Source organism: Haplochromis burtoni, unplaced genomic scaffold (assembly GCF_018398535.1).
Source record: "Haplochromis burtoni strain Fernald_Lab_line unplaced genomic scaffold, NCSU_Asbu1 Contig_85, whole genome shotgun sequence".
Lineage (NCBI taxonomy): Eukaryota > Metazoa > Chordata > Actinopteri > Cichliformes > Cichlidae > Haplochromis > Haplochromis burtoni.
Genome location: NW_024582446.1, coordinates 985021 through 995127, shown reverse-complemented (window position 1 = coordinate 995127; position 10107 = coordinate 985021). Strand labels below are relative to the sequence as shown.

Below are 10107 nucleotides of genomic sequence, written 5' to 3'. Positions count from 1 at the left end.
CACACACACACACACACACACACACACACACACACACACACAGCTTTTACCTTTCTTTCTGCTCATTTCTGGCTCCTGTGCCAGTCACACAAGTGCACATTATTTCTTTGTGAATTCAAGCACTTGTGCAAAACCCACATCCATAAATAAACACAAAGCCACACAAGGATGCACGCGCATTAACACACACACAACACACAAATGGTTGTCTTTAGCCGGCTCTCTCTCATTGACATGGGGCAGAGCACACTGGGTCCGTCTGTCTAATGGTTTGTGACAACCTGGCCAGCCTCTTTCTCTCCATCTCTCTCCCTCCAACCCCTTCCTCTTCTCTCCCCCTCTTCTTTTTTTGCCTCCTTCTTTCTCCCAGGTAGATAAATAAACATTGAAAGTGCTCCCTCTCACTCACGGCTGAATTAGTCCAAACTAACTGCCCTGTCTCTCTGCAAAAACCAAACGCGCGCACGCACGCACGCACGCATACATACACAGAGAGCGCTAACAGGCCTGTCTCTGACTGCATCACTGTTCCACAGAAGGCTTCTCAAATATTTAACAGGCAAGGGGGAACATTTTCTCCCTTTCTCGATGTCTCCCTCTCCCTTTCTGTCTTTCTTTTCGTCGTTCTGTGCACCTGCTTTCTCATCACACACATACACCAACACATTGCAAACGTCACAGGGAAAATTTAAGCTATACTGATGGTTGCTGGGGGCGCTGTTATTCCGTCAGGGTCGTATGGTGAAGCTGAAGCAGAAAGGGGGTACATCAAAAATGCATTGCTGCTAAAGCAATGAATCTAGGCTCTGGAGCCCTGGCGAGGTTGGTTCCCCCTGTTAGACTCTGGCTCTGTCACTGCTCATGCTGCGCCTTTTTCTGCACACACACATACATGCAGGTCCATCCCTTGCTGTAATCCTTTGAGGATTACAGGAAGTTTTATGAGAGACTCAAGACTGGCGAAAAGAGATGAGAATACTGACACTAAAATCATTGGAGCTTATGTAAAATTTAAAGGAGGATCTGCTTTTTTTATATATTTGCGTTGTTTCTTTTTTAACAACTTTGGTTAAATTTGGAAAGTTTTTGTCTGTTAAACTAAGGATTTCTCACAAAGTTATTTGCCAGGTGGTGGATGCAATAAAGTCAAACAAGACAAGAAACAAGAGCAGACAATCAGGTGATCAGGCAGATAAAGAAAACTATTAGGGAGGGGAAATCAAGGTTATTGTAACCACTGTCATTTCAAAAATATAAAATCATTACAATGACTACAAGTCCTTTATTCAAAGTATTTATAAAGTATAGGCACATATATATTTCAGCAAAGAATAGCACTTCCTTGTGATTCTCTTTTTCATGTTAAAGATGACAAGCTTTGTCTTAACGTAGCTTGTTCTTCAAGGTGAAAACAGCTTTATGTATAAAATATAATTTTAGGATAAGTATTTCAAAAGATCGCTCACCTATTAATACACTATATTGTGATTTAGTCACCAATAACCGAAGCTCAGAGAACAAATGCAACAGTACTGCACCGCATCCGAGCAGCAGCTATTGTCTGAGGCAGTGAAATGACACAAACAGCTTGGAAAATGAACAGCTGTGTGTCTTAATTGATCACACAACATCAAGCACGCAGCTTGTATTGTGCGTTGCCTCTTCACATGTTCATCAAAAGTTTGCTCACACCACAACAGCTCGAGAAGGGTGTTTTCTGCAAGGTCACAGGTACTGGGTTGGAATTTGTAGAACTGGTAATCAGTCAATCTGAAGTGCAGCTTTAACTTTCTGGCATGAGGTGACAAATTACTTTGGAAGAAAATCTGCAACCTAACTTTTATTCGTACATACTGAAATATACAAAGATTACACCTGTTGGGTTTTTTTGCTTTTAAACTTAATCAATGAAGCTCTTAAACCCCATGTGTGCTATTAACGACAGCACACCTGATTATTTTTGTTTCAGTCCTCTTTATTTAGCCAAATAAATTTCAAAATGCACTGTGCAGAATTAGCAACCAGCTGGAGATGGTAGTTCAGCTGCTAAATGGTTGCATGGAGTATTCAGAGATATGGTCGTGCATGCTCTGTATTGTATATGTATGTATGTGCGCCAAAAAACAAAAGAGCAGAAAGTTTGTCATCGGAGTTTTAGGATGAGAAGAGCTTTTCTACCTGAAAATGGTTTTACGCATCCAGCTATGAACTTAGGGGTAAATTTAATTGACTGTTGCATTTCTGTAAATGCTAAAGCTACTTACCCAAGTTCCACAAAAAATTGGAAGAGAAGTGGAGCATGAGGTAGAGAAGATGCAATTAAATTTTTCTGCAGAACAAAACTGCAAAACGAGGAAATGTTCTATGTTGGGCTCTCCGGCTGACTCTGAAGTATAGTCTCTGTGTTTAAAGCATTGATAAAATTATGTCATGACATTCAATTCAACAGCAGCAGCCATCCCTAGAGATGTTGTCCCAGTTACATAGAAAAAGGCTGTAGACCTTCAATGGATTTACCTTGAAGTAACATTTGAGTAAAATCAAAATCTCAACATAAAAAAAAAACCTACATGGTGAAACACCACTGGTGTTAAGAACCGACCCATCTTTGTAGTTTGGGAGGACATCATTACAAGGTATTTTACCCAATACCTGTATTTTTCAGCTGCTGTAGCAAGAGCTTCATCTCTGTTTACCCCGTTCCTTCTTGCTCTACTTTCTTCTTGCATACTTCTCTGAGATTAATCATCATCCACACTGACATCTTTTAATTGTTTTCACCTGCTAATTAATTGTGCTGCCAGTAAGTTAGCTGTGCTTTTAAGGAGTGCCTTGATCTCAACAAAACTAACCTGGATAAGTCGACAAAAATAAAAATAAGTCAAACAAACGTTTCTATTTAAGAAAGGCGGCATCCTACAAATTGGCCAAACCCTTTAAATCTCTGGCTGTGACTCTCAGCAGGCCTATCTCTTTCAAGGTCTTGCTGGATAATAGAAAATGTATGAGATAATCCAATTCAAATGGCTCTGGCCACTTTTGGTCACGGTGGGGAGCAACACTCGTGCACTCTCAGATTGTTGTCCATTCTGCTATTGTGATGAGATACATGGCGCTGCACAATAACAAAGTACCATAACACACATTATCACAACAATAGTGCAACATTAGAACAGCATCTGGAAATCTCCCAGATTCACATAAAGGGATTTATGCCACATGCAAGAAGGAATGTATGAGAAGCACACACACAGGCACACATGTGCACTTATACACACCAGCTAGATTTAGGTCACAAACTCACACACAATCACATACAAGCAGAATGGCTGCCCATTGAATACAAGGTTAGGCAGCCCCCATTTTTCTATTTACTTGCTGTCATGCACACACATACACGTACACACATCAATGGAAGCTAGATATGGGGCACACATGCGCAGCCAGATTGGTTTTTCTATTCAGTAAAAACCCATCCTTTTTCCTGTTGCTGGCTTGCACACAGGGCTGCACTTGCACACACACAAATACTGAGCCCCTTTCTGGCTCCCAGGCCCATATTATAAAGCTCGCAGGTGAGGGGCTTTGTTCACCCCGAGCAGCTAATGTGCTCAGTGCAATGGGCTCTCCTCCACACACACATTCTCCGACACACACATAGAGTACACTGGCTCAATGGTCCAGAAGGAGCACCTTATCTAATCCCATGGTTTATCCTTCAAAAGACTTTCTTTTCCTTTTCTTCTTTGTTCCTCCTCTCTCTTCATCTCTGTGTCTTTGAGGAACTCCGTGTCAGTGAGAAGCGCTGATGGTTGACGACACTCTCATTCCACGGGACAGAATCTATCTCCTTGGAGACTCACACACAGAAATACACGCACCCACACAGCCTTTGAGGAAGAAGCGACTTATGCATCGAGCACATATACTGCCCACAGAAACTTTAAAATGCAAGCTCGGGTCCGTACACACACACGCACCTCATATACATGCGGTCCGTACTCACACCGAGCACATCACAAGTCCCTGCACATAAACCCCCACACACTCACTGTCTTACCGTTGCGTCCCCTGTGGCGTACTGTGATATGTGTAGTGACTAACACTTCCTCAGCCATACCACACACATACAGACACACGTACACATAAGATTTGCATCCAATTTACATGTAGACTTGTAGTCACCCCCGCTCAGTTACTGACAGTTTGTCAGACTCAAACTTGCCCTTGGGTTAAATCTATCTTCCACTGCCACTGCCACCCACTCCACCTCTTTTTCTCTCCATCTTTCTTCCTCTCCATCTTTATGTCTCCCTATCAAGCTCCCATCTTCCACTCTCTCATCTCCTCTCTCTTTTATCACCACTTCTCGCTTATCCCATTGGGATGTGGTTTGCATGTTTTTCTTGTGCAGGACCCTGAACTGTCCACCTTGCCTCAGGCAACATTTTTCTGTACATTAAAGCTGCACTACATCAGGTTATATGTTTGTGCTTTGACCTATATGACCTTGTATGGCTTTCTGTAAAATATCAGCACAGCTTTGGGTCATGTTGTGCGAAACGTGTCTCAGAAGTTGTCTTTGGAATTCGTTCCCTCTGGTCTCAAGCTAAAGACGATACTTAGAGTAATTAAAGTCAGGGCTGCTACCTCGCAAATTATTTCTCACAGCTCAGCAGGAGAGACACAGTTACATAAGAAGATCTAGTGTAGCAGATCTTAGTCATCAGCAGATTCAATGCAGTGACTGGCAGGAGGGGGTCATCTGAATATCCAGGGGCATCGAGGTGGAACAGCGTGTTTGCTGATATTAAAAGCTTTACCAGTACAGCTGTTTTAAATATGGGTGCATGATATTTGATGACACGGATGGTATTTTATGTCTGTTGAATGATAATGCAAGCCAAGAGAAAGACAGCATGCAGTGTAATGATAAGGAACATCTGAGGTAAGCTAAGACACTTTTATATATCTAAGAGGTTCCCATCCTTTTTCATCTGACAGACCCCCACAGCCCTGTCAGATGGACAAAAAGTCATTCCTCAACAGCATCTGACATCTTCAAATGTGTTCAACTGAACTCGTTTCAGACTCGATCTGGACCAGTTTCAGCTTACCATTTCTCTATTATAGTCAGTCAAACAACTTCAAATGATTTATTACAGCAAAGGCATATAGTTAAATTTTAGCATCAAGCTTCCAAGTGCATGACTCCCCACAGCATGATACACATAAAAATAGGTGGTAATGAATAATTATCTCACCAGAGCCTACAGGAGGATGCTGGGGTAGTGGAAGGCTTGAAACAGCAGGAGGGAATGCTGGTCAGGAGTGTCATTGACATGTCATAGGAAGAGATGGGAAACTGAGGCTTAAATTTACCACCAGATGTGTTTACCACCTGATTTTTCCTTCACTTTTTTTTTTACGCTTTTCTTTCTTTCTTTTTTTCTTTTTCCAAATTTTGTGGTGGAAACAAACTTCCATAAAATAGTAAGGTAGAAGAGTGAACATGTGTATCACAGGTTGATTTTCCTGACAGAGCTACCCACCATAGAACCAAGTTCGCCAGAGCTTATCTTTATATTTTTAAATGCTGTAGTGCCATTTTTGGGAGCATTTCAAGTTGCTATACGTTGATACAACCGTTATACCCCAAATTTTAATTATATGTATGCATTAAATCCATAGAAAATAGAGAAATTTCAGGTGTTTGAGGTATATCCCTCAAAACTGTAAATGCATAAAAATTTGCACAAAATCGTTTCCAGCCACAGGAAATTTATTTTGAGTGTCTTCATAGTTTTATTTTTGAGATACACCAATTTTTACATGTTGCAGAAAAAACAAAAATAAATATTATAATGCAAATTTGCAGAAAAAAACTAAATCTGCATCAAAATAAACTATTTCCAACAGTGCAATTTGAATTCTAAGCCGCCCAGAAACTATACAGAAAAGCATAAAGTCAAACATGACTTTTTAAAACACCAGTATACATGTATAAATGCCCTAAAGGGAAAAACTACGTTTCCCAAGAAATATGATGTCACTCCCGGTTTTGGCAGGTAATGGCGCACATGTGATAGTTCGCGCTGACGTCGTCTGTTCCAACGTAGGAAGTACTATGAACAGCTGATCGGATCGCAACGTGCTTCTGGAATATCATGTTTTTGTTTCTGCAAGTGATTTTTGTGCAATTTTTGCAAAGCCATATGTGGTGACAGCTGAATGCATAAGATGTAAGTACAACTTCTCTTATTTCATATGCGAATAAAACAATATTGCGCTATATGTGGTTGCAGTTCTACCGGGATTTAAAATAGTTGCGCAAAGTGAAGCAGTCTACTTTAAGGTTTATTTCCAATTAAGTGTTATTGGCAACTTTTTTCAAGGTTTTTGTACTTTTATCTCACATCTAACACTTTCATTTCTTTATGTTGTTAAGTAATAAGTACTTTTATTTAGTATAATTTTAGTTTTAGGGAAAAAAAAGAGACTAAAGTAGTGATCAAAGTAATAACTGAAAGACTATGATTAAAAAATACATGAAAAACTATGGTAAAAAAAAAACCTAGTGTGAGCAGTATGCGTTCTTATTAGTACATTTCAAGATACTAAATTAATAAATAAATGGTGGAAACAAACCTTCCATATTCCAACTTCTTCAGGTTGACTCAATTCTTTAATAGACTGGGGAAATTGTTATTAGTTTTTTTATTGTGGTCTCTATTAGTGAGATAGTAATCTCTTGCCCTGATGGGTCAATACATATTTATTCTGTTCTCCTTATTCACAGTGACCATCATCGGCATCATCATCATTAACATTAATATAATCAGCATCAAATGAAAACACTAAGCATGACCGTAATCGTAGCCATCGCCCTCACTGTCACCACCTTAATTTTCTTCATCAAAACTTTAATCACTGCTGTTATGTTCCCTGCTGTTTTCATTATCCTTATCATCATCATCTTCATAGACATCATTAGCATCACCTTCATAATCAACACTGATTTCAGGCATGTAAATAAACACCAAATGTTTTTCTGTTTTTTTTTTTAAAGTTAAGAAACACATGCTTAACACTCTGGTACGACTACCTGCTTTGGAAACGTGAAATTCAAAAAGCAGATATTCATCAAACAGCATTTTAAATTAACCTGGAGAAAAAATAAACACACAGCTGCAATAACCGAGTGCAGTTCAGGTGTGGAAAAGGTTTTGAAAGTAGTTGCATGATCTTTGATTTTTAATTTTCCAACTCCTCAGCCTGGCAGTGGAAAATGCACCCACAAAACAACCTTTGTTAAAGGTCTTTGTCCTTTGGGCTGTCAGGGACAATGACAACACCAGATGAACTATTACAACCGCGCAGTGAATGGCTGCGTACCTCTCCTGAATCTTTAATCTATCAGCTGTAGAGTTTTAATTTATCTGTTTACAGTTTCTGAGCTGAGGCTGAAGACAAATTTCCAGCCCGGATTGGATAATGATGACGGACTTTATCATTATCACCTCCATTGTCATCCTCATCCGTATGTTCATCATCACTAATGCATTCAGTATCACCTTCATCAAATCGGAATAATCAATATCATCACCACCTTTGTCATCACCTGCTCTTCTTCCCTCTTTCTGGAGGCATATCAGATTAGTGCATACAGCCCTCAGAGTCTTTATTAGAATTACGCAGGATTAGACCTGAGGTGAGGATGATTTTGCAGGTCAGAAGGAGGATTGCTGCAGAGAAAAAAGTTCAAATCCTCTCAACCAGAAGGCAGAATACATGCAGACACCTTGGAGAGACATAAGAATCAATGGACTGAATTAGTTTGCAGCCTCTGCAGCACCAAGCACAATTAAGTAGCGACAAAATCACGAGAGTGCTGCAACATCTGTTGGTTCTGCCTTATTATGTCCCATTAGCATAGTGTAAAATGGGGAGTTTATAGTGCCCCCATTCTGGATAAAACAAAGGTAGTGGGGTGTCCATAGCTGGCTGGGAATTAGACAGTTTCGCCCTGCTTCGTTTGATGGATTACATGCAAATGATTCACTCGCTCCTTCTTTTGTTTGACCCTTCCACTCCTGCTGTTTGAAAATCTACCAGGGATATTTTTGGATGAAGGTGATTTTTTATTATTATTATTATTATTGTACCAACTCATGCACATATTATATGCACACAGACATATATACACACACGAATGCAAGCCAACAGTCTCGTGATGCTATTGTGCAGTCGGACATGCTGAAAACAACCCTGCCAAAAGACAGGTTGTTTTTTTTCTTTTGGATGAATTTGTTTGCCAAATTGCATGGCTTTAAAAAAAAATTGCTTCTCGGTGAATACCAGCGTGAAAGTTGTCAGGGTCAGCTTTTACAGTTTAACCTCACCTCGAGTGGAAGGAGAAAATGAACGAATCTTCTCTTCTTCTTTTCTAAATGCCAATTTTCTCATCCTAAAAGCTTTGCGCGCCAGAGGGCATCTTGAATATTTGGCAAGGCACCATGCTAAAGGCCATTGTTTCTCCTGTAATACCAGCTTCTCACCTGCTGAGACCATCCAACCATGTGCTCTCCGTCCAACTACACTGCTGGACTCTTACTTCCCTTCCCTCCATCTTCTTGGCGTCACAGATTTCCACCGCTTTCCCTCTTTTTTTCGCTTAATTTCTCTTTTGTTTTGACTTCCCTTCCGTTGCTTTGATTCTCAGTCCTCTTCCAGAAACTTTCATCTTCCTTCTTCTTTGTGAAAAAGCTGAAGTGGCCTCGTCTTTGTTATGCTCTCAACTTTTTGTTCTTCTTCATATCCGCGCTCTGGGTCTAATCCTTCAAGTAGATCTTTCTGTTTCTCTTTCACATTTTTTGTCTGTTTTTGTCTCTCAGGGCCAGTCCGAGGCATATAGCCAGACAGTGGAATATGTGTTATTATCAGTCTCCAACTGGTCTATATGAACACTGAACAGAAGGGGTCCCATCAGAGTATCAGGCAGGCAGAACTGAAAGAGTGCCATTCTTCCGCTCGGGTAACACAATCGGCACAACCAGCCGGGACCTGAGGAAAAGTATTAGAGGGAAGCAGAAACAAGGATGGAGCAGGAATGACAATGCCCATTGTTCACGATGTATTGAGTGCAGTCTGGCATGTTTCATATTCTGGGCTGGTATCTCCCTATTTTGTCCTCTTTTATTCATGCTTTCATTCTTTCATCCTGTCTGTTGGCCTCTCTGTTCCTTCTTAAGATCCATGGATCTCTGAGTTTCTCTATCTCCTGGCTCCAACTATTTCATTCTCTTCATTAAAACAACAACTCTCAGGATCTCCCCCAGGTTGTTTCGGGGACTTACATCATCATCACCATCACCGCCATAGTCATTATCATCAACAAACCTCATTAGTGGAAGCTAGCAACAGCAGCAGCAGCTCTGCAGCGTAATATCCTTACTCAGTCTTTCAACCTGCTCCTCTGCATGAACGATCAAACGCGGAGGGGAAGTTAAGTAAACATTTCATATTGCATTACTGATTCAGTGCCATGCTGCTAACATACTAAACAGATCATTACACTCCTATGAACAGATGAAATGATGATGATATTTTCCACCAAGTACAGACTCTGTCAGGGCAGGATTGAAAATATGAAAAAGAGCAGTGTTTTGTGAAAAATGCAAAGGAAAGGTCTGATTTCATTTGCTCTGGGGGGATTTTTTTTTCCTTTTTTGAGAAAAAGAAATCATTTCTAAGACAAGGATTATCATTCTAAGCCACTCCTTTAATAAGAGAAAGAGTAAAATAATCCTAAAGTGAAATGATGAGATTTCTGCCACTGAGAAATAAAATCGTGGGGAAGGATATATTTTTAGTTCTAATTGTTACATGCTTTGACAGCAGGCTGCAGGAAATATGGTTGGCAGAGGAGATTAGCATAGGGACCACAGGTCACCATTGTTGTGAATAGGGAGTGTCATACACAGCAAATCCAGCATGTCCAAATTAACACTGTCGGATTTGATTTCAACACTATTAAAGTGTCTATATGGGTCCACACCAGAGAGTGTTAATTTAACTCTTTTTGGAGAGTTGGTACGTTAACTCTGA

The 10107-nt window shown here is 40.3% G+C and overlaps 1 protein-coding gene across 2 annotated transcripts in view; it reads left to right on the top strand.

The window, feature by feature from the left end:
- Positions 1-10107, top strand: part of efna2a (ephrin-A2a) — a gene marked incomplete at its 3' end in the record, with an annotated part of 81632 nt that overhangs the window by 4861 nt on the left and 66664 nt on the right.